Genomic DNA, 21,820 nt, shown 5'->3' on the forward strand with positions numbered 1-21,820 from the left:
GAGTTGAAAGACCAGCATACAGACATACAATGTGATGAAGCTCAGAAGCGCTGTATATTTTTGTATATTCTAAATATTTGGCAAATTTTACAAGCTTTCCAGCAGGAAACTGTCTTGACAAACTGTTTTAGAGACGGTGTCCTCATGAAGCCCAGCAGCTTCTGCTGCAATGTCAGAACTGCAGTAAACCATACTGAAGAAAAATCAAAAGCTTAGATTCAGGCTGTTCCACTTGCCCCAGACCCTGTGTCCTGAATCAAAAATGAATGCAGGAAGCACACAGTGGTCTCTATTCACAAAATCTCTCTTTTTTTATTTTTTAACAAGAAGATGAGGGGCAAAAGGGTAAAAAAGTCATCTATATCAGTTCTGTATAAAGTACATCTATGGTATCCTGTATGTAGATATGTGGTGGTTTTACTTGGGTGGGCGGCTGAGCTCCACCACAACCGCTCTCTCACTCCCCCTCCTCAAAGAGGAACGGGGAGAAAATACGATGAAAAGGGCTCAAGGGTTGAGATAAGGACGAGGAGATCGCACAATAATTATCGTGACAGGCAAAACAGACTCAGCGTAGGGAGATAGTGAGATTTATTGCCTGTTACTAACAAGCTAGAGAAGTGAGAAACAAAGGAAAGAAACCAAAAGCACCTTCCCCCCCATCCTCTCTCTTCCACCTCCTCCCCCCAAGCGGCGCAGGGGAACGGGGGAATGGGGGTTATGGTCAGTCTATAGTGCTTCTTTTCCACCGCTCCTTCTCAGTCACTCTCGTCCCCTGTGCTGTGGGTCCCTCCCACGGGATGCAGTCCTTGCTGAACTGATCCAGTGTGGGCTGCCCACAGGCAGCAGCTCTTCAAGAACTGCTCCAGATATGGGTCCGTACCACGGGGTCCATCCCTCAGCAGCAAACTGCTCCAACCTGGATCCCCCACGGGCAGCAGCTCCTGCCAGGTCACCTGCTCCTGCGTGGTCTCCTCTCCACGGGCTACAGGTCCGGCCCAGAATCTGCTCCGGCAGGGGTCTTCCGCAGGCCGCAGTCTCTGTTGGTGCGGGTCCACCTGCTCCACCGTGGTCTCCTCCACGGGCTGCAGGGTGGAACCCTGCTCCACCGTGGTACTCCATGGGCTGCAGGGGGACAGCCTGCTTCACCATGGTCCTCACCACAGGCCGCAGGGGACTTCTGCTCCAACGCCTGGAGCACCTCTCCCCCTCCTTCTTCACCGACCTTGGCGCCTGCAAGGCTGTTCCTCACTCCTCTCACTCTCCCAGCTGCTGTGTGGCGCAGCATTTTTTTTTCCCTGTCTTAAATATGCTCTCACAGAGGTGCAAAACAACATCACTTATTGGCTCGGCTCTGGTCAGCGGTGGGGCTCTTACCAAACATGGGGCAGCTTCTATATTCTTCTCACAGAAGCCACCCCTATGGCCCCCTGCTACCAAAACCTTGCCACGTAAACCCACTACGAGATAATATATCTACCCATGGAGATGGAAACACTTTAGAGACAATGCTAGCAATTCCTTGTTTTGTCTGTTTTCCTCCTGAATACTTAATGACAAGAAACTGCAGCTAGGTGCAAGCTGCTTTTAACCTCCATTTTCTGCCAATATTTTGGATAGCCTTTGCATTCTTATTTTCAAAATGAACACAGAGGACACAATAAAGAAGAAAAACAAACAAAAAAAAATTAAAAAATATGTCCTAGCTTCCCTTGTTCCATTTGGTCAATTCTTAATAATTAACAAGATTTTTTTAAATTTTCAAATAAAGTAGACTTACAAATGTGCTTTATGTCTTTTCAAGTAGAATGATTTAAATACCTTTTTGAGATCTATAGAAAACACAGTAATTGTCTGTCCCCAAAATACGTATCTATTAGTTACTTAATTTTTGCTTTGGGCAAACATTGCTAATTGCTTTTACGGTCCCGCTAGACACTCACATATACAGAAATTCTGTTTATCACAATTGTAAGAGCTAGCAAAGCAGCATTTCAAAATACATGCAATAGAAAAACTGGATTAGGGCTAAACTGAATTCACACATTCATAACTGTGTTTAAGCAGACTATTACATTCAGTTTGTATTTCTTTTCTCATGCTATTCAGCAGAACTGAAACTAGGTCAAATATTGCCTATATTCTTACAATTATTATATTTCAAGAGCACAAACTGCTTAAGTAAAAATACATTAAATTTACTATATACAGCTGGGAGTGTAATTAAATTTGGGTGGCAGTAAGACTCGGCTTTATGGAAAGCAGGTTTTTATAACCAAACAATAACCTGTTGATTGAATTCTAGAGGAAATTAGAAATTTGATTAATCAAGACATATAAATGATGGTGCCACCGAAGTGTTTCAAGAGCTCTGCTGCCTGCTGGAGCTGTTGCCCCACGCTCGCTCCTCTCCACAGTGCACCAGGGTGGAGGCACCGAGCCATGAGTCTACGTGGGCAAGGACAGGGTGATCCCTGTGGTCTTCCAGCACTCCCAGCTGTGGAGATGCAGCTCAGTTTGCATCTGAAAGCTGTTACCATCTCATATTCAGATCTCTAATTCTTCACTGGATCCAGCCTTGAACGTACCCAAACTAAACAAACCATTCCTCTGGTCCAGTGATGGCTCTTGATGATGCAAAAAGGTTACAGTTCCACAAATACCTGTCAGCTTGGTATCTGGAGCCACATATAGTTGATGATAGGTTTGGGAGAGGAGAGTTTGTTATATTGGAAGCGCTAAGTTATATTTACTACTGCCGTCTTTCTCAGGACTGCTGACAAGTCTTTGCCTAATACGCACCTGTAATCCTACAGCTTCATCTCTTTTCTCTTTCAAAATGGAGCTAATGTATTGCAGCTGAATAGAAACAAACCTTTATAAACACAATGAATAAAATAGAAGGAACAAAATAGTCTGTTGTGCTTCAGACCTCAGGCCGTGTCCCTAGAGAGGAGAATGCAATTCAATCTCTGAAAACATTTGCTCCCTTGCTTCTCTTTTCCACTGTCAGCAAGGGCACAATGTGACCTGTTTGTGATGGCCTGTCCACCAGGTAATTGGCAGGTACTACCCGCTCATTTCACACAGGCCATGAGTTTAATTTCCTAGGCTACATTTGAACCAGCCATTTAGAAATAAGAGGTTAGCCACCAGTGCCCTGGGCAGTCCTGTCTCATCAGAGGAATTCATACCAAACAGAAACAGCAAACACTACATGCCAATGCCAAAGGCTTTCTGCAGCAGGGAATAGAGATGGGAGCTGTTTGTTTGCTGGATCTGCCTGTACACCTGCTGTTTTCTCCTGCAGCTGCACCCAAGAGTCCTGCAAAATATTTTAAAAGTACTGGGTCTACTAGATCTCCAGAAAGCAGCTCTCCCTCTGGTTTTCAATGTTCTTTTGTTTCCATTTTAGGCAAATAAGAAAACACCCTTTCATTAAGTGCCGTCATATGGCTTTTCCTGAAGAATTCCTTTCTTTAATGAGAGGATTAGCTGCTCACACACCAGTCAACCTGTGAGGCAGTTAAAATTCTATATATAAAGAAGACTTTACTGTGTGAATGGGACTGCTTTATGACTAATTGATGTCTAAGTCCTAATGTAGCTGTTTTGCTCAATAGTAAAAGCTTTATTTAGCTATAGTCGTTCCTTAGACTCCTGCCTGTAAGATCTGAGACTCTGAAGATACAATGGCTTCCTTTAATTGCAATTTTAGTGAGAGCAATTAGTTATTTTGTTTCGTTGTGTGACCATGTCTGCCTTATAATAATAGGTATGCTTTGATTAAAGAGTAATGAGCAAATTAATAAAACTACTTTTTTTTTCTTTTATGGTGGATTATTTCTTGCATTTTTACATGGTAAATTAAAACTATTTTTTTTGTGAGTAACCAGAAAATATGTCAGCCATATTCAGGCACATGCTTTACACCTGCTAGGGCTTAAGGGGGTACGTTTTCGTTACAAGTAGGATTGCAAAGAGGTATAGTATCCTTTTTTTACTAAGAACTGTATTTTGCTTTACCGAAGTAGAGGAGATGAATGGTGCAGTAACAGATCTGCCTGGCTGTGAAGGGGACAAGTAAAGTGATTGCATTACACTGTGATGTGTAGGTTAGGAGTAAAGTAGCTCAACTGGCTGGTGACATTTCCGATAACCAAAGGGGATACAGGAAAATGTCTGGAAATTGTTGTTTGCCCATTCTGCCACAAACCTGGAAATGGTATTTAAAGGCAGAAGCAGCTTTTATTTTGTCTAAAGGGTTGCCTCATCCCTGTGAACTTGCTCCTTCTCCTTCATCCTAACCAACATCCCAACTGGATCCACACATCTTCCTGTTGAATTTACTGTGATCAAAGTCAAAACATATTCCTTGTCTTTCAGTGCTCTGCCAAGAGATAGGTAATAATTTAAATGTCCCAGTGGAAAGAGGTATTTTGAACAAGTGAGGATCACAGTTGTTTGACAGCACACTTCCAACATTATCCTCCCTTCCTCACTCACTGCTTCATGAAATTGATAATTGTGTTTAAGAAGTGGTTGACCAAATAATAAGACAGCCTTACATTTCACATTTAAGTGGTGTTTAAGCAAAATATTTTCTCACAATAGGTTATATTCTTTAAGAAAATGCTTAAGTTAAAAAAACAGATACTCTTGAAGTCAGTGAGAACTGTCTCATTTCATCAGTTTGCCAAGATTTCTCATGGATTTCACTGCATTCAGTTAAATAACTTGCAACAGGGAGTAAAAATGCCAGGTGAAATCTGGCATGCCTTTGTAACTTTTTCAGGAAACAGGACGAGAAGTGAAAATAAAATTTTCTATCCTATTTCAACAACTTCCACGACCGTAAAAATGTAATTATTCATCTCTAAGAAGGACTATACAGATAACAAGGTTCACTTATACAGTTTGGAAAAGATAACCCAGCAGGGGTCATGCGAGTTCCTGTCTACTGTAATAACAATTTCTAGTGACATTATCACGTAGCTAAGAGACTTTAAAAAAATAAGTAATAATGTTTAACTGCTGTTATGAACACAGTGATATATGTGTTACATTGATGATGTGGACATAAAATTTAACTAATCGTGATCTGCTGAAGTGGCATTTAACAGATGGAATGCGTTGACAAAAACAAACAAACAAAAAAGATGTGACTGTAGTGTTACCCAATATGCATATGTTACCCTTAAAGCCTGTTTCAGTTTTGATGTTCATGTTTCTATTAGAAATTATGCAAGAAAATAATGTATTCTGTTAACACTTCCACGAGTTATTAAAAAAAAAAATCCAATACTGTAATTAGCTAGGGGAAATGAACTCCAGAACTCTCAAATTAAACACTTTAAATCTTTTCCAAAAATACTGTAGTCTATAAATATTTTTTATTCTCACTCTAGCCTTCCTTTTGTTGATTGGATAATTCAAACTCATTCTGTCCCAACCTCCGAAGTCTTCAGATCTGCTATATTATGTAGCAGGGTCTGATTGCCCCTTTTGAGGTTCATATTGAGCACACATTGGTGTGAAGGGGGCCACAGGAACTGCAAAGAGGGTATAACCATATCTTCTAGTTTGTGGTTAACGGTGTCATAAGTAGTAACAGCACTGAAATGGGTCATGGCATGATCAACCTTCCATGCATCATCTTCTCTTTTCTCTGTACCTTGAATAACAGCCAGCAGAGGCCAGGGCTTTGATTTGATGTTCTAGTGGCTCACATGAAGTGTCTACATGCTGCAGAATCCTTTTCAATTTCAATTGATTCAAGCTTTCAATTGTGTTCATGTGTGCGTACATGTATTAAGATGTTTGTATGTAAAATGTGCATATAAATATATATGAAAATAAAGACATTTTAAGTACTTGTGATTTCAAGGAGTTTTTTTAAGTGCAAACTGGTATGAAGTTTGTCATCTTTGTCTTCATAACTCTATAAGGAGTTTAGAAGAGGGGGGCAGGAATGCAAATATGACTCCTATCATTGATCTCATAATGTCTGACACCACCTCTGTGATACCCAAGCAGTGTGGTGTTAAAATAAGGCTGAGAGTATAGTGAAGGGTTAAGTTGAAGGAATGGGGAGATGCTGCACAGAATAAAATGAGTAGGCAGGATAAAAGTAGAGAATAGGGAAGGAATTAAAAGAAAAGACAGGAGATTTAATATCGCTCATTAGTGTGGAAGCACTAGGAGAAGCAGAGGGAGCCAAGGGGCCGTATCCATGCACGTGTGCTGGTACGTGATATGGTGGTGACCTTAGGCGTGTTTGCACAGCTGGGCAGCCCCCAGAACAGTCTGATTCCAGGCAATGCAGCGCTGTCAACATGGGGTCAAGATAAGAACAACGACAGATAAAATAAAAGATAGTTACCCTGTAAGGATTGCGTACAGTTCCTCAACCATATTCCTATAGGCAGCTGTGGGAGACACACTATGGACTGAGGGGCCGTCAAAGCCTTAAAGCAATTTTGTGGCTCAAAGGCAATCCTCAAAAAGCATTATTGTCAGAATGATCTTGACGTCTTCTTTATGCCATTTCCTTTCTGGTCCATAGGGATGTTATCAGCAGGCTTTGTAAGTCATAGGTTTCAAAAGTCTGGGAAAATGTTGTGTGCAGTTCTGATGTCCTCACATCCTATTTAAAAAAAAAAAAAAAAAAAGAGAGAGAGAAGAATGAGCCATTAATTCAAATTCACCTATATCCTATTATAGGTTTCTAATCTTGTAACAAGTTTTACCAAGCTAAAAACATTTTGGAAAATTAATGAATTTTTATTTGAAGTAAGAAAACCCATACTTTTAGCATCTTCTTGTAGAACTGCAATTATCTAACAGGCTTTTGGGACTGGCAGATTATTTGGAATGAAACAAACTTTCCTAGGGAAATAAAGTAAAATAGAAGGAAATCTAGTGGTAAAGAGGTGATTTCACTTCCTGGCATTTTGCCTAGACTGACCATTTAAGAGAGAGTCTTGAAGTATTTGCTTGAAAATAGGCAAGGAATACAAGCTAGTAAGAATAAATTCAAGAGAGAGCAGCTGTGAAATGGAGAGGCAGCAGATGCTTGTCTACACAAGCAGTTAATTCAGAATGAAAAAAATAAAAGGAAGGAAGAGTATTCTGAGCCTAGTGAATTAATTGTTGTGGAGGTCATAAGAGGTAAGCATGCCTTTTATAGAAATATCTATTGCCATTTGTTTTGTGAGACTGGACAGTCTAAAAAGGTTTTAGTTCACTTTACTGATGCATTTTCCCCTTTTCCCTTTATAAATAATCCCCTTTCTTGAAGCAATTCCTTCTCCAGAAGGTCTAATGTTTCAAATGTACCTCATTGTTTGCTTGCAAAAGATAGAAGCAGAGACTTTAAATTACTTGTGTCCTATAGACGGAGAAGATTTCAGAAGAACTTGCTGTACAGCATGATGTTTTTTTGTTTGTTTGTTTTCCTGTTTAAAAAGACAAGCAGTGCTGTTCTTTGTACTTGTATTTCAAATGTGTGCAGGGATACTTATTCTAGCTGTCTTAAATGGCTCTATACTCATAAAATGGTACCTGGGATCTCAAAATATTACGTGACATAAAAATCACAAGGAAGTTATTGTTATACTCTGGAAGGAGTGAATTTTGAAAAGAGACAGGCTCAAGAAACAAAATTGGAATTTGCCTTTGGACTTTCCATGCTCCAGGATGTGGAGTGTTCAGAACTGGGGTGTTAATCCATGTCTACTTAAAGCAGGAAAATTAAAATTATACTTTAAGTAAAGAAGTGTTTACTTGCCAGAAATGGCTAAGGTCTAAGTGATGGATGGGTCATAGCTGTATTTCTTTCATGCTGCAATTAAGATCCTAGCAGTAGTGACAGTCTTTCACAATTTAAATTAAATAAATAAAACATCTCTGTTATGACATTATGAGAATGTTGTTTTAAAAAAAAAAAAAACTTTTTAAAGTTAAAGTCTATAAATGCTGGGAACCAAAGACCAACTGTTTCCACAAAGAATAAAACAAGCTTCTGCTTAGCAAACCCAGTTCAGAAGACACAGTCACATATTCTATACATAGAATCATACAATCATTAAGGTTGGAAAAGACCTCCAAGATCATCTAGTCCAACCAGCCCCCTACCACCAATGTCACCCACTAAACCATGTCCCTAAGCACCAGGCCCAACCTTTCCTTAAACACCCCCAGGGACAGTGACTCCAACACCTCCTTGGGCAACCCCTTCCAATGCCTGACTACTCTTTCTGAGAATAAATGTCGCCTGATTTCCAACCTGAACCTCCCCCAGCACAACTTGAGGCCATTTCCTTGAGTCCTATCATTAGTTATCTGGGAGAAGAGGCCGACTCCCAGCTCCCCACACCTTCTTTTCAGGTAGCTGCAGAGAGCAATAAGGTCTCCCCTGAGACTGCTCTTTTCCAGACTAAACAACCCCAGTTCCCTCAGCCACTCCTCACAGGACTTGTGTTCCAGGCCCTTCACCACATTCATAGCCCTTCTCTGGACACGTTCCAGGGCCTTGATGTCCTTCCTGTAGTGAGGGGCCCAAAGCTGAACACAGTACTTGAGGTGCGGCCTCACCAGAGCAGAGTACAGGGGTTGATCACCTCCTTGCTCCTGCTGGCTACACTATTTCTGATACAAGCCCGGATGCCATTGGCCTTCTTGGCCACCTGGGCACAGTGCTGGCTGGCTTATGTTCAGGTGAGCAACAATTAGCACCCCCAGATTCTTTTCCTCTGCACAGCTTTCCAGCCACTCTGCCCCAGGCCTGTAGCACTGCATGGGGTTGTTGTGGCCAAAGAGCAGGACCCAGCACTTAGCCATGTTGAACCTCATCCCATTGGCCTCTGCCCATTGATCCAACCTGTCCAGGTCCCTCTGCATGGCCTTCCTACCCTCCAGCAGATCGACACTACCCCCAACTTGGTGTCGTCTGCAAACTTACTGAGGGTGCACTCAATTCCCTCATCCAAGTCATCAATAAAGATCTTAAAGAGAATCAGCCCCAACACCAACCCCTGGGGAACACCACTGGTGACCAGTCGCCAGCTGGATTTCACTCCATTCACCACTACACTCTGGGCCTGGCCATCCGGCCAGTTTTTAACCCAGCAAAGCATGTACCTATCCAATCCATGGGCTGCCAGCTTCTCCAGGAGAACATTAACAGCTATGTACCCACAAAGTAGACTTGATCTTGCAATTTTCATCCACAAGCAAGTTTTGTTGTTATGATTATTGTAATGTTATTTTTGTGTTTTGGTTGCGTCACAGGCCATGGATCCCTTTTATTTTCACAGGTCCTGTGAAAATATCTGCAAATTTAACCAATATTAACATCACAGAGCTGCAGACAACATGCAACCATTATGTGTCTCCATTAGAACTAGGTGTACTAGCTCCCACCTGAGTGTATAGCCAATCCATTGGGTTGTGTGCTGTTCCCTGTTGTGTGTGTGTGTAAAAGCAGCAGTGTACACGTGCGACCTGCAGATCCAGACTCTTTTGCCCATGTATGGACATTTGTTATTATTTGTCCCTATTATTCTGGGCATCATTGAGAAAAATATGTAACCTATTCATATGATAAAATAAAGCCCTAACTATTGTTTAGCTGAAAAAAAAAATAAATCATATAACCATATTTAAAATAAATCATGAATAATAACCTATGAGAACAAACAGTAGCCTCACTTCCTGGCTTCATTTAGAGTAATGCCAGCCACAGGCTGCCCTTGAAGATTATTTGTGTGCATGGGTTTTCCCTAAAGGGAGGGTCTGTCATCACTGCTCTGCTAGTTTCAGACCTCAACCACCATATACTTTGTCAAATGCTATGTGGTACAAAAGCCCAGTCACAGCAATTTGTTCCTCAGCTTAATTTTAATTTTAATAAATTAATTTTAATTTAATTATTGACTGTAGTATAAGATGGGGGAGAGGTTAGAATCTGCAGTTTATTTTAGCCAGCGATGGACAGTACAGGCAGACCAAATTCCCTGAGTGGTGTGCTCATAATCAGTAACATTTTTTGAGGTAAGGCAAGCAGTAGCATTGCCGTCTCTCTAGCTGCCCGTTACTCAGGGCGACAGCCTGCAATCCAGCTGCATCACTTGGCACTTGGTTCAAAGGGCCTTGGTTTAATACTAGTTGAATAGGAAAGGTCAATAAGAGGTTAGAAACAATTGAATATTAATAAATAAAAAAGGAATGGGAGCTACAAATGTTTGACCCATCCCTGCTGATCCGATATCGATCTTAACTGGAAAAGAAATGTCAAACCGTTCCCCACCCAGAGATCTAGAAATTATTCTGATGTCTGTCAGTAAAAGATAAGGATCAGACCAAGAATAAATTAGCAGAGTGACAGAGAATAAAGCATAAACAAACTAAGAACAATAGTTACTGTGTGTCATCTACAAATACCATGTGCTTATTTGACAGAGCACATCCTGCTTATGTCTGCTCCTGCAGGACAATGTGGGCATGCCATAGAGACTTGTCCTGGGTAGGGAGGTCAGGCACGAGGAGACTGCTTAGTGATGAGGTTGCAGGCTCTTGGAACTGCAACTGTGGCCTCACATGGAGGGAAGATTGGAGGCAACGGGTTTTTCTCTACACAGAATTTCCATCCTATTCCTTTCCATTCTGACTGTGTAGTGTCCATCCTGCATATTTTACCCTGAGAGCACCCAAATGTATCTACAAAGGACTTTAGGCATCAATCTACCATTTCTAGTTCAAGAGTGTATCTTCAAAACCTCCATTGTGCTGTGATTAGCCATCCAGAGACAATTCCCCAACACTCCCCTTTTCCTACCTATAAAGCAATCTACATTTTTCCCACTAGACCCCCATGTACACCTTGACATCAAAGTTAAGAACTGTCCCTCCTGTATTATTCTTATCCTCTGATCACAGGTGAATCGAACAGCCAGTCACACGAAGTGCATGAAGTCTTGCACAGAATGCAGTTGGATGGTAGAAAGGCACATCAGGGAAATCCTGTAGCCTGAATATTAAGGTATTTTTCACAACAAAGCAGAGTTCTGCTGCAGTGATTATTTCTGTATTTTAAATCCAGTGGTAACATTTTTTTTCAGAAGAGACTGATATAGAAACCTACATAAGATTGCCTGATCTTTTCCAGAAGCATGGAGTTTTTGCTTTATATCCCTGCTCCACAATCTGACAGAGGAAGGATTTGAACTTTTATCTCTGACATTCAAGTAAGCATATTAATCACTAAGCTGTCGTGTTTTTTTTCTTTTTTTCTTTCTTTTTTTTTTATTTTTTTTAAGATAGACTGACTTCATATCGCTTTTCTGATTTACGGGAAGTATACTAACTGGGGATTTGGTCTCAGCAAAACTCCTTTCCTTCCTACTTCCAGACAGAAAGCCCTTAAGCATGTCTCCATCCTCAGCTGAGTTAGGAACATAGTGCATTTGACAGATCGCTCCTTTGAAGTCAATCCTAAACTGAGATGTGTCTGCTATATTCAGATTCATACAAAGGAAAGAGCTCTCCACAAAACATCTAGAGAAACAGTGCTTTTTGCTGAAATGTTCTGTGTTTGCCTCTTGCCACTTCAGGATCAGGATGGTAATGTTTGCTGCTGTAAAGCCAGTAAGAATCATCCACTTTTAAATGTATTGGTTTTAGTCTTAGCCGATCTTTGCACCAATGTATGAAAAAGGGATTTTTTATTCTTTACAGTTTAAATATTCCCCCCCCCCCCTCACAAAAAGGGGGTGGGGGAGGAGGAGAAGAAATCACTTTCTTCAGTAATTCCCCAAGACTTTATATTTCATTTTAATAAAATTTAGGGGAATGAATACACTTAATCTCAGCTAAAATCTCAACATTATATTTTAATAAAGATGCTGAAATAATTATGACTTCAAGTTACTGCTCACAATTGGTAACATTTCCAGGGGAAACAGGAAGGGGGCTGGGTCAGTATTTTTAATTTAGCCAATTCTTTGGTGGAAGACAGACAAGGGAGACAGCCAGAAGAGATAAAGCTTCCAGTTCTGAATCCCCCCTGCCAGAACAGCCATATTAGTCACTACAGAGAGAATTTATCGTGTCCTTCTGACACTGTAAAGATTAGCTTCCTGGTTTAATTATAATTGGTTGTACAACATATACAGTATATATATATACATGTATATATATATATATTTATTTTTTTTAATGTGAGGGGAATCTCCCATGCTTATGAGAAAAGTCTGTAAGAGGCACTGTTTTCTCCCAGGCAAATAAGTAAAACAGGATTAAGAAATCTTAGAAAAATTTAAATTACTTTTTTTTTTTTTTTAGGTCAAGCAAGTGTTACATGAAACATCTCTCCTTGAAAAGTAGGCTTTATGTAGACATCCAGCTTAAGACTTTAAGTTTAAACTTGTATAATCACACATATTAACTGCATGTGAATATGCAATGCCAGTTCAAAGAGGTACTTAACTACATTCATTGCTGATATGCTGGATTTATGGCAACTGGAAGAGAGAACCATGAAACCTTGCTCTCCCAGTTCCCAGAGGGGCTGAAATGTTTCTACTGTTCAGTAGTCCTGTATGCTTGTCACCATTAAGGTTCCCCTTAATTTATTAGTCTGTGTGTGACAAATGACCTCTTGAATACAAATGTGGGACTTGCAGCCTTAGATCACGTGGGCCCAGTAATGGGACAGGAAAACAAATGTCTGTAAGACCTTTTTGTGCTTTTGGCGTTCTGAGTCTCACTCAGTCTGTGGTATAACTTTCTATAGATTCATGGCATCTTTACATCATGCTACGAAGTAAGAAAGTTATTTTGCAGTGCAAAATGTGTTCCAGGCCAGGGTAGCGTAGCTGCATCACTGGCTGAGACCTCTTATACAAAAGGAGCAGACTGAAAATGGACCTTCCCAATCCTCCCAATCCACTCTTAATTTTGAATTCTGCCATTTCACTCACGGGAGGGCAGAGCGGTGAGGGGAGGTAGGAGAAAGGCACAGGGACTGCTGGGAATCATCCCTTACATGGCCAAGAGCAGTTGTGCACCTCCTGCTCGGGAGGAGACGCCTCGGGAGGAAGCCTGCCAGGCTGGATCTATCCCTGTGCTCCAGGCCTAGCCAGAAGACATGGAGGTGGCAGATGGAGGTGGGTCGCAGGGCCTCTGCTGCTAGCCAGAGAGCACCAGAGCTGCAGGGGGACAGCAACACGTCTCATCTTCCCCATCCTGGTCTGTGTGCCTGCAAGCTAAGGCATTTGCAGAGGGATTTACAGGAAGCCTGAATGTGTGTTGGCCTGAGAAGTTACCACCCTCCATGCACAGCCTCCCCTTTCCCCACTGCCCAGGGGCAATAACTTCAGAGGGAGGGCCAAGACAACTCAAGAGGTTCTGGTCATTCCCCTGGTGCACCCAGACGTTTCATCTCTTGCCTTTCTTGGACATTGCACTGTTAAATGAACACTGAACCTGGCGGTGTGTATAACTCTGCCCGTCATGGGCTGCTTACTTCTGTGGCTCCTTTGCGAGACAGTGACCCCCTCGGGAGGTGGAAGTGCCATGCCATGCCTGTGTCGAGCTGCAACATGTAATGTGCAAACATCCTCAAAAGTCATTCACATTTGCAGGAATAAAACTCAATTGCTCCTGTGCTGACAGAAAGTAAATTCAAAAGTGTGGGTAAAATGGCATCATTTTGATATCTGAATGGGAACGACAAATATTTTGCAGCTGTCTCATATTTTCTAAGGTGACCTATTCGACTCCAACTTGTACTCCGCAGTGTGTTTTATAGATTATCCCTAGTGCATATAAACAATAGATCCCTTGCCTGAATGCACAAGGTCTCCCTGCACGGAATTTGTGCCATTTAAAGCAACTTTCTGTGCCTGAAAAACAGGGAAAGGGGCTGAGTGAGCAGGGATCATGGCAAAACAGCGAAAGACATGCTTGAAAGCTGAACTAAAGTGGTCTACCCAAGTGTGTACACAAAAGAACAACTGTATAAATGTGCATACTTGGAAAACAAAATCCTTACTTCCATTTATAGCAGTGTGAATTTTTCCACTAGATTCGGAAAGGCTAGAATACCATTTAAAGCACATCAGAAAGCAAAAATTAATAGTTTCTGGAGAAAACATTGAAATGGGAATGTCAAAAATATTTTTCTTAGAAGGGAGAAAACAGCATTTCTATTTTAGAAGAATGCATTAAAAAATATCTATCTCACTCTGGCATTGTCTTGTTACTATACAGAGCAGAAGTGAAAAATGGCTATTACCCAGCAAAGAAGAAGTAGGTTACTGAAATTACTGGGGAATTAGTGTTTCAGCACTTGCAAGACTAATTCTGCTTTCTGCTTTTAAGATAAAAGGATTTGATATAGTATTGTAGCATAACAGGGAACTTTCCTATTATCTTTAGTTTATAAGCTGGTGTAGATTATAAGCATTTAAAAAAAAAAAAGTACACAACCTGGTGGGAGGCTGGTACAGATTATTGATGATAGGATATGACTCTCCTCTGCTTCTTTGTCCTTAACACATTGCTTTTTAAGTTGAATAGTCTCAGGATGCCACTCCTATGTCTAGGCAAGGAGTCCAGACTAATTCTCATTCCTGCAATCATCTGCCTGATAATAGCTAAAGACTTGTTGACCATGGGCCAACGTGCACTGTAGTTACCAGTGTTGTACACGTTTTGCAGAAGAAGCAAGCAGCTATTTTTCCAGCACTATCTGCCTGCCACATACCTTCAAAAGTAAAGTATAAAAAAAAAGGAGACAGGCAAAAACTGAATTTATTGTCTTGATTTTATATGGATAAGTCCTAGGCAGCACTGAAAAGCAATGAAATCAAGCACAAAGAAAGGTTCATCGTGTAAGCTGTTTATTTTGTTCTTTGTTTGCAATTCTTGTGAATACAAAATTGAAACACTAAGCAGCTGTCACCTCCTGTTTGTGCCTTAGAACAAAAGCCCAACAAAACCCAGAGTTTTGCATGGTTCTCTAACAAAACCATAATTCAAGACTGTTCAACTCACTCCTTTCCCAAAATATTGTAGCAAAGTAGGCAAATTCTACTTCCAGGCTTTCTGTTGGCTTTGTAGATCAGGTATACTGATAACACCATATCTCCTCTTTCTGTAGCACAGTCTGAAATCCCTAACTAAATCCTCCTGGGCAAACATCAGCATTCTCCTTGAAAAACAAATTCTATCACAACAGTGTTCTCCATTTTTCATTCTATTTATTGTTTCATTTTTAATTTTAAAAAATACTTTAAAATAATCTTGACAAAGACTGAGAATAACACATTAGCATTGATAGTTTGGAATAAAATCCCTGAATAAGTAGAGAAGGATCCTGACATCCTCATTTTACTTCTGAATTTATCCTAAAGAATACTGCACGGTGGTACACAAACAAAAACAAGAACACATTTAACTTTAACTGATATCTATTTCTTGTACTAACTAAAGAAATAAACTATTTGGTTCAGCTGAAGAAATGAATAGTTAAGTGAGTGCAAGTGTATGGTTAAACCTTTGGGGAAATTCTTTTGCTGATTTGTTTATTATGGAGTGGGAGAAAGATGGGGGAGATGTCTTGGAGGTCTTTGAAGGCATTGGTCTGGGAGAACTGAGGCAGTTGTACTGCTGGTCTTTGACGGGTCAAACAGAAAGCCATAGTGTGTCTTCTATGCTTAGAAAACATGCCAAAGAGTCAGTCTAGGAAAATCCATTGCTTTAGCATTATCAGGTCAAAAGATGCTTAAGAGGAAATATTATGGTTGCACTTAAACACAGCCATCTGGGAAGTGTACATCTAGAAAATGCTTGTGAAGTCTTTGACTAGTAGAAATCCTTTTCAACAGGTCTTTGTAAGCTGTGTCCTTTGAATTCAAGGTCCTGTATCTAATAGGGTTTGGGAAAAAAAAAAATCAATGAAAACATCTTTGATTACACAACTAAAATTTATTGCTGTGTGAGGCCTCAAAAGCAGTTTCCTAAATTTTTCAAAGTCTTTCAAAATGAAATGAAGGAAAATATTGCTTTTTATGCTAAATTTCAAAAGGCAATATCAAACAGAGAAAGAGAGAGCTGCTTCTGTTGCCTTAATAGAGATGCATTCATAACAGTGCAGAACTCTGAATGTCAAGATTTAAGTGCCTCAAATACCAATATTGACAGATTTCTCCAGAGATCATATGCAGTTATATTAACTAAAAGAGTAAAGTACTGTTTCTGGAAGATGTTTAATTTTTTCAACTCCCTCTGAACTTAGTGGGAAAGATAAGGGTGTCCAGGGCAGGAGAAATTAGAAAGGTATTGGATAATGGCATTCATCATCTTACTTCCTAAAATGCAAACTCCTTTGGGTTTCTTTTTGTCTCTCATCGCTTCTAGATTAAAGCTCAGGGAAAGGGTAGAATATTAAAATGCCATCCAATTTATAATTGGTTACGAAAGTCAATTCACAGATGACCTTGAAAAAGAATTAATCCAGCAAGCTTATAAAAGCAGATGACCCAGTCAGTCTGATTAACATCAGAGCAGGTGATGGAACAGCAATGGGTTGGGGGTGAAGGGAGACAGAGGAGAGAGACTAAAACACCCAGTAGTTAAAGGATCTCTTTAGAATGTTCCTCTTGCCTTCCACCCTGACAAAAATCCACAACTTTTAAGCCAACAGTATAAATTTATTACAAATTTAACATCTAGTCAACAGCTCTTACTATAAGCAAATTATGCAATTTAAAATTCTGTCAAAATATTATTAGTTTGAATTTTCCATATAAACTCTGTATTAAAAATGTAAGCCAAATGAACATTCAAGAACTGGGAATTAATTTCTATGTTTATTTGCTTGTCTTTTAAAGCAAAATTTATAAAGTCAGTTTAGTGTGGGAGAAGATTAAAGCTGTATGGATTAACGGGGAGAATGGTGAGAGAAATGTGTTTGGTTTTTCATTTTTCAACATTGTTAGAAAGAGCATAAAATTGGATGCTCTGAATTGGTTAATATGGACTTAAAAATATAGAATTTCTGACTTTTTTAGGGTTTGTTTTTAAATCAGACAGCTATGAAACTTTAAAAGTTCAATTTTTGAGTATTTGGAAGGAATTGTCTACCATTCACACTTTCTAACAACCCAGAACATTAAAAGTTTAATTTGACAGAGAGGGGAAAGAAAAATCTGAAACAAGCTTTACAGGGTGAAATCTTCAGACCACAATATACCAAGATTTGTCAATAGAATAGAATAGAATAGAATAGAATAATACAATAAAATAAATAAAATAAAATAAAATAAAATAAAATAAAATAAAATAAAATAAAATAAAATAAAATAAAATAAAATAAAATAAAATAAAAAGCTGTAGTTCGCATGCCTCATCAATTTGGTAAGCTTAATTGGATACTTTTAAAAATTCTTATATTGGGAGACTTTCTAACAAAATTTTAAAATAAAAACAGGGAAAACTACAGCTACATGAAATGGCTGTGCTCTGATTCCCTCTATTTACCAGAAGATTTCAGAGAGGAAGCACCTCAAACTATGAGTCGTACAGTTCCTTACAAGGAGTTCCCAAAGGAAAGCAACCCAAGGGCAAGAAGACAACCTTGTCTGAGACCTTAGGAGCTGAAAAAGAAGGCAAACCCTGTCTAATGTCCCCTGTTGAAGTTTACCTTCAGCTCTGAACGGTGACAGTCTAGCACTGCCCTCCATAACCTTCACGTCAGAGGTAACAATGTAGGACTGTGTAACAATAAAATCAATGAACACAAAGCAGTAGGCCTACATTTATCTATTTTTTTTAAATGAATACTACACTGAACCTACAACTTCTTCCTCAAGGTAGCATGAGTAACAAGTGACTGACATGTTGCCCATTGTATTCCTGGAGGCTTTCTGATGAAATATGTAAAATACAAACAGAATAGACAACTGCCTTGCATTAAGTAAAAACTTTGCTTCAGATCAGAAACTGTACACCTGCACCAGTGAATTTTAACCTATTTTTAGTCCTCCATAACCAGACAAAGTCTGTATATACGTGGTAGAGAGGGAGATGTACAATACATTTGCGGCTGAAACACCAGCACAGGGGATGATCAGTAGGTAATGGCATCTCCAACAAGTAAGCAGGTTTTCTGTCTGGCAGAACTGCAAGCACATACATATTAGTGGCTCAGCACCAGATTTCAGTCCTGAAATACTGTCACTTTCACTTAGACTGTTTATCTAAACACTGTCTGTAATTAACGGGAATCCTTATAAAAAGTGAAAATAACAGAGCCAAATAACCCAGTGTTGTAATTCTGTGTGACTTTCTCAACAGCTAGTATTAATGTCAATTTAATTACAGCAATGCTTCTGGTCATCACCAAATTTTACTTAAATCTGTCTCTCTACAGTTTCAGTGATCCTCACGTTAGTAGAGTGAATATGAAAACACAGTGTTTAGTACTAGATTTGATAATGCCGTGTTTTTTGTAGCTGATAAATAAATGAACAATCCTGCCTTTAGATTTTGCAGTAATTGTTGTTTATTCCCTATTTTTAGCAAGCGTAGTAATGGACACTGAGCCATTTTATTTTGCTCTGTGTAAGTTTCATTTTATTTTAGCCATGGTTTTAATTTTAGAAAGTATACACCTATTTGACTATCTTGTCAAACCAATATTTCTTAACCAGGCAGACAGTATAAGAAACCTTGTGGTTAGTAACTCACTATTGTTCTCATATCTTTCAAAATCAAATCATTTGAAAGTGCTTATTTTCTTTGGAGATAAACATCCCATTTATAATCTACACATCAGAAGCACCTAAGCCATATTTTGTTTAATACTTTTAATATATTTTACCTGAATCCGTCATTTACTACAGGGGCAGAAACATCACACTTATTTGAATACAAGTCACATTCAACCCCAAAATCCTCTTCAAAAAATAAAAAATTGAGAACACAGAGACTGCAACAGTAGCTCATCTAGTACAATATCCTGTTTCCAAGAGCAGCCAATGCCAAATGCTTCAAAGGGGCAAAGAATTGAATTAAAAATCCATGAGTCTACTGAAGATTTCAGCCCAGCCACATCAATATAAGGGAAGTTAATGTCTTCAAGCATTACTTCCTTGAAAACTAGAGATGTTACTTTTCTCCTTAGAGCTTTAGACTGTCCCAGAACAACTCAACACATAATGTAGGTATAGTCATACCTCACTAAGGAACTGACTATCACTGGGGGTTGGGAACAACATAACAGTTATAGCTATTTCTAAGTTTCTTACTTATACAGGAAAAAAAAAAAAAGTAACAGAGAAAGCAAGATTAGGATTTAATTGTGTCATTGCCTGTAGCATTAAGGAATTTTGTTAAACACCAATTCATCATGCTCTAGTGATACAGCTAGAGGATAAGGCTCTGCTTCGCTCCACTGATATGTGTTTCTTTCTTCTCATGCTTGACAAGCTTAGAAACAAGCATTAATGCAAAATTTCAGAAGAATCAATTCAGTCACTTTGAGGTATCAGACAAAAAAAACAGTTGGAGTGGTTTAAAGAAAAATCAGCTGAAGTTTCAAACTTGCTGCTCTCGGGGGAGCTTAAAAATCAGCTTGTGCAACCTAAACTTACAGAGAGGTTTGTGATGGTCTGGTCTGATCAAGAAAACACAGTAGCATCTATTCAGTGTGGCATTATTCTATATAAGAAATTGTCCGTTTGAGTGTATGACCCAGAGAGTCATTCCGAGTCTGTAGTGTCAGTGACTTTGCTAACTTACGGTCTCAGGAAATCTGTTCTAGTTCACTCTGACATACACTTTTATTCTAAGGCATCAAAAACTCACTCGATACAGCAATGGTACTAAGGAACAGAAAAGTGTCAGACTTTATGAAGTGGTTGTTATTAATCTCTAATTATGATGTTATCCCAGGTACACTACTATAGCAGGCTTCATTAATCCTTTTTCTTTCAAAATCTGGACTTTGGCCATTACTTAGATTTCAGCCCTCTCTCCTCTCAAGCACAGCAGGATCCCACTGGGTTTATACAGCCTTCAGGAGCTGAGTATTTGCAGCAATTTCTGGGTCCCAGTCTCAGCCTGATGCACATTAGTACAAAAAAAATATCTTCTCTTTGGCTCTGAAATATGGCTGGGCTGTGCTGCAAGCTCAAAGTGCTGTTTAGAGATGTTTTGCCAAGGCTTACACATAGTTTTTCCTTCATTGTTTCTGGTGTCACTGAATAATTCTCTCTGTTTCTTTAATTTCTTTGTTGTGGATGAGCCTTTTTGGTGAACAAGAAAATGTGTTACAATCTAGGGACCTGATCTTGCAAGGTGAGGAACACTCTCACTGCTCAATAAATCATGACTCTGACAAATGCTGAGATATTGCCAGAGATTAGCAGACAGCTCTATGCTACTCTGTAGGCAGTACTGAACATGCTGCTATCTTACATTTAAACCCTTTTTGGAGCTGCAGCAGCACCTCTCATACCCCTGGAGAGAGGCTTTCATTTTCTTGGTGAGGGATCACTGTCTTTAGCCTTCTCCTGAAATCCAGCTCCTGAGAGAGAGATTTCTTCTGGAGTCCTTATTTGAAATGACTATTTCAATATTTTACTGAATGACTGGTTAATATAATGCACAAATACATTTAGGAGTCAGTTCCCAATGCAATGTCTTTCCTGATAAACTTCTGAACTTCCAGCCTTGTGTCTTGTACCCAGCTCTTGGACATCATGTTCCTCTGTTGACCTTTGAGTACCTGCAGGGAAGGTAAATCAGCTTCAGCTGATGGAACACTTTCTTACTCTTTGCTTAAATGGTAGCCTAACAGCCATTTGCTTAAATAGTAGGCTACGCGTCTCTGCCAGGGGAAACAAGATGGGGAGTGCCCCCCAAGAGAAAACTGAGCCCCCAGTTTCCCATTCTCTGTCTAACACACTGAGCTGGGAGCAAAGGAACTCCAGCAGCACTATTTGTGATACCAGCAAAATTATCCCATATTTTTGGAATACATCTCCCAGACCGAGTACCAGAAGTGATATAAGCAAAGGAAGCTCTGCTGTATTTCAACTTACTGCAAAGCTCTTTATGACCATAATTAATAGTAAAAACATGGTTAGATCAGAATTGGATGTGTAATTTTTCAAGTTTTTGTCTCCAAATAGTTCTGATACACTTCATGCAGGGTACCTAGTTTTAGTCCTGTATGTGATGCTTAATTAAACATGTCAGTGCAGGCACTGACTAGTGTTTTGAGATGGCTTGTTAACACTTGCTCATTTGACAGATTTTCTGAGAAAGAGGGTATGAGAACACTGCCACTCTTGTTTGTGCTAAAAAGTTCAGTTTACATTATGTTGAGCATTCATGCTACAGCAAAAACAATTAAGGGAATCATTTTGTTTTTATTCTGTAGATGCAATCTACTAACATGTTTTGCAGTAGCTATTTCAAATTCCTTTGTTACACCAATAACACCATGAACATTTAGAAAAGCAATCATTGTTTAAAGCACATATTTAATTTGAGGAGAACTGGATGTTTGTAATGGCTGCTGATGTATTCCGTGATAAGAATACATATAAGTCTGAGGTAAAATTAATGAGGGAGAAGTGTGGTATTCAGAATCTGACACCACACAAGGTTCAGTACATCCTCTTCTCTGCCAGTGTTAGAAGCAAGGTATCTTGAAAGCAAGATGAGGAATAAAGTCATCCTCTCCTTCCCCCCCCATCAGCATTACAAAATATCTTTGAGGTGTTGGAAATGTTGTGCAGATCACCCA

General features: G+C 39.5%; 2 long non-coding RNA genes across 2 annotated transcripts in view; one reads left to right on the forward strand and one right to left on the reverse strand.

The window, feature by feature from the left end:
- Positions 1-574: 574 nt before the first annotated feature.
- LOC308195485 overlaps positions 575-21,820 on the reverse strand; it is a 49,590-nt gene continuing 28,344 nt past the window's right edge. The window contains exon 2 of the long non-coding RNA XR_013951538.1: positions 575-6,646. This is a non-coding gene — a long non-coding RNA (uncharacterized lncRNA). The remainder of the gene's footprint in view (positions 6,647-21,820) is intronic.
- LOC308195484 overlaps positions 9,874-21,820 on the forward strand; it is a 36,663-nt gene continuing 24,716 nt past the window's right edge. Inside the window, exon 1 of the long non-coding RNA XR_013951537.1 lies at positions 9,874-11,246. This is a non-coding gene — a long non-coding RNA (uncharacterized lncRNA). The remainder of the gene's footprint in view (positions 11,247-21,820) is intronic.

Source organism: Anser brachyrhynchus, assembly GCF_964034855.1.
Source record: "Anser brachyrhynchus genome assembly, chromosome: 5".
NCBI lineage: Eukaryota > Metazoa > Chordata > Aves > Anseriformes > Anatidae > Anser > Anser brachyrhynchus.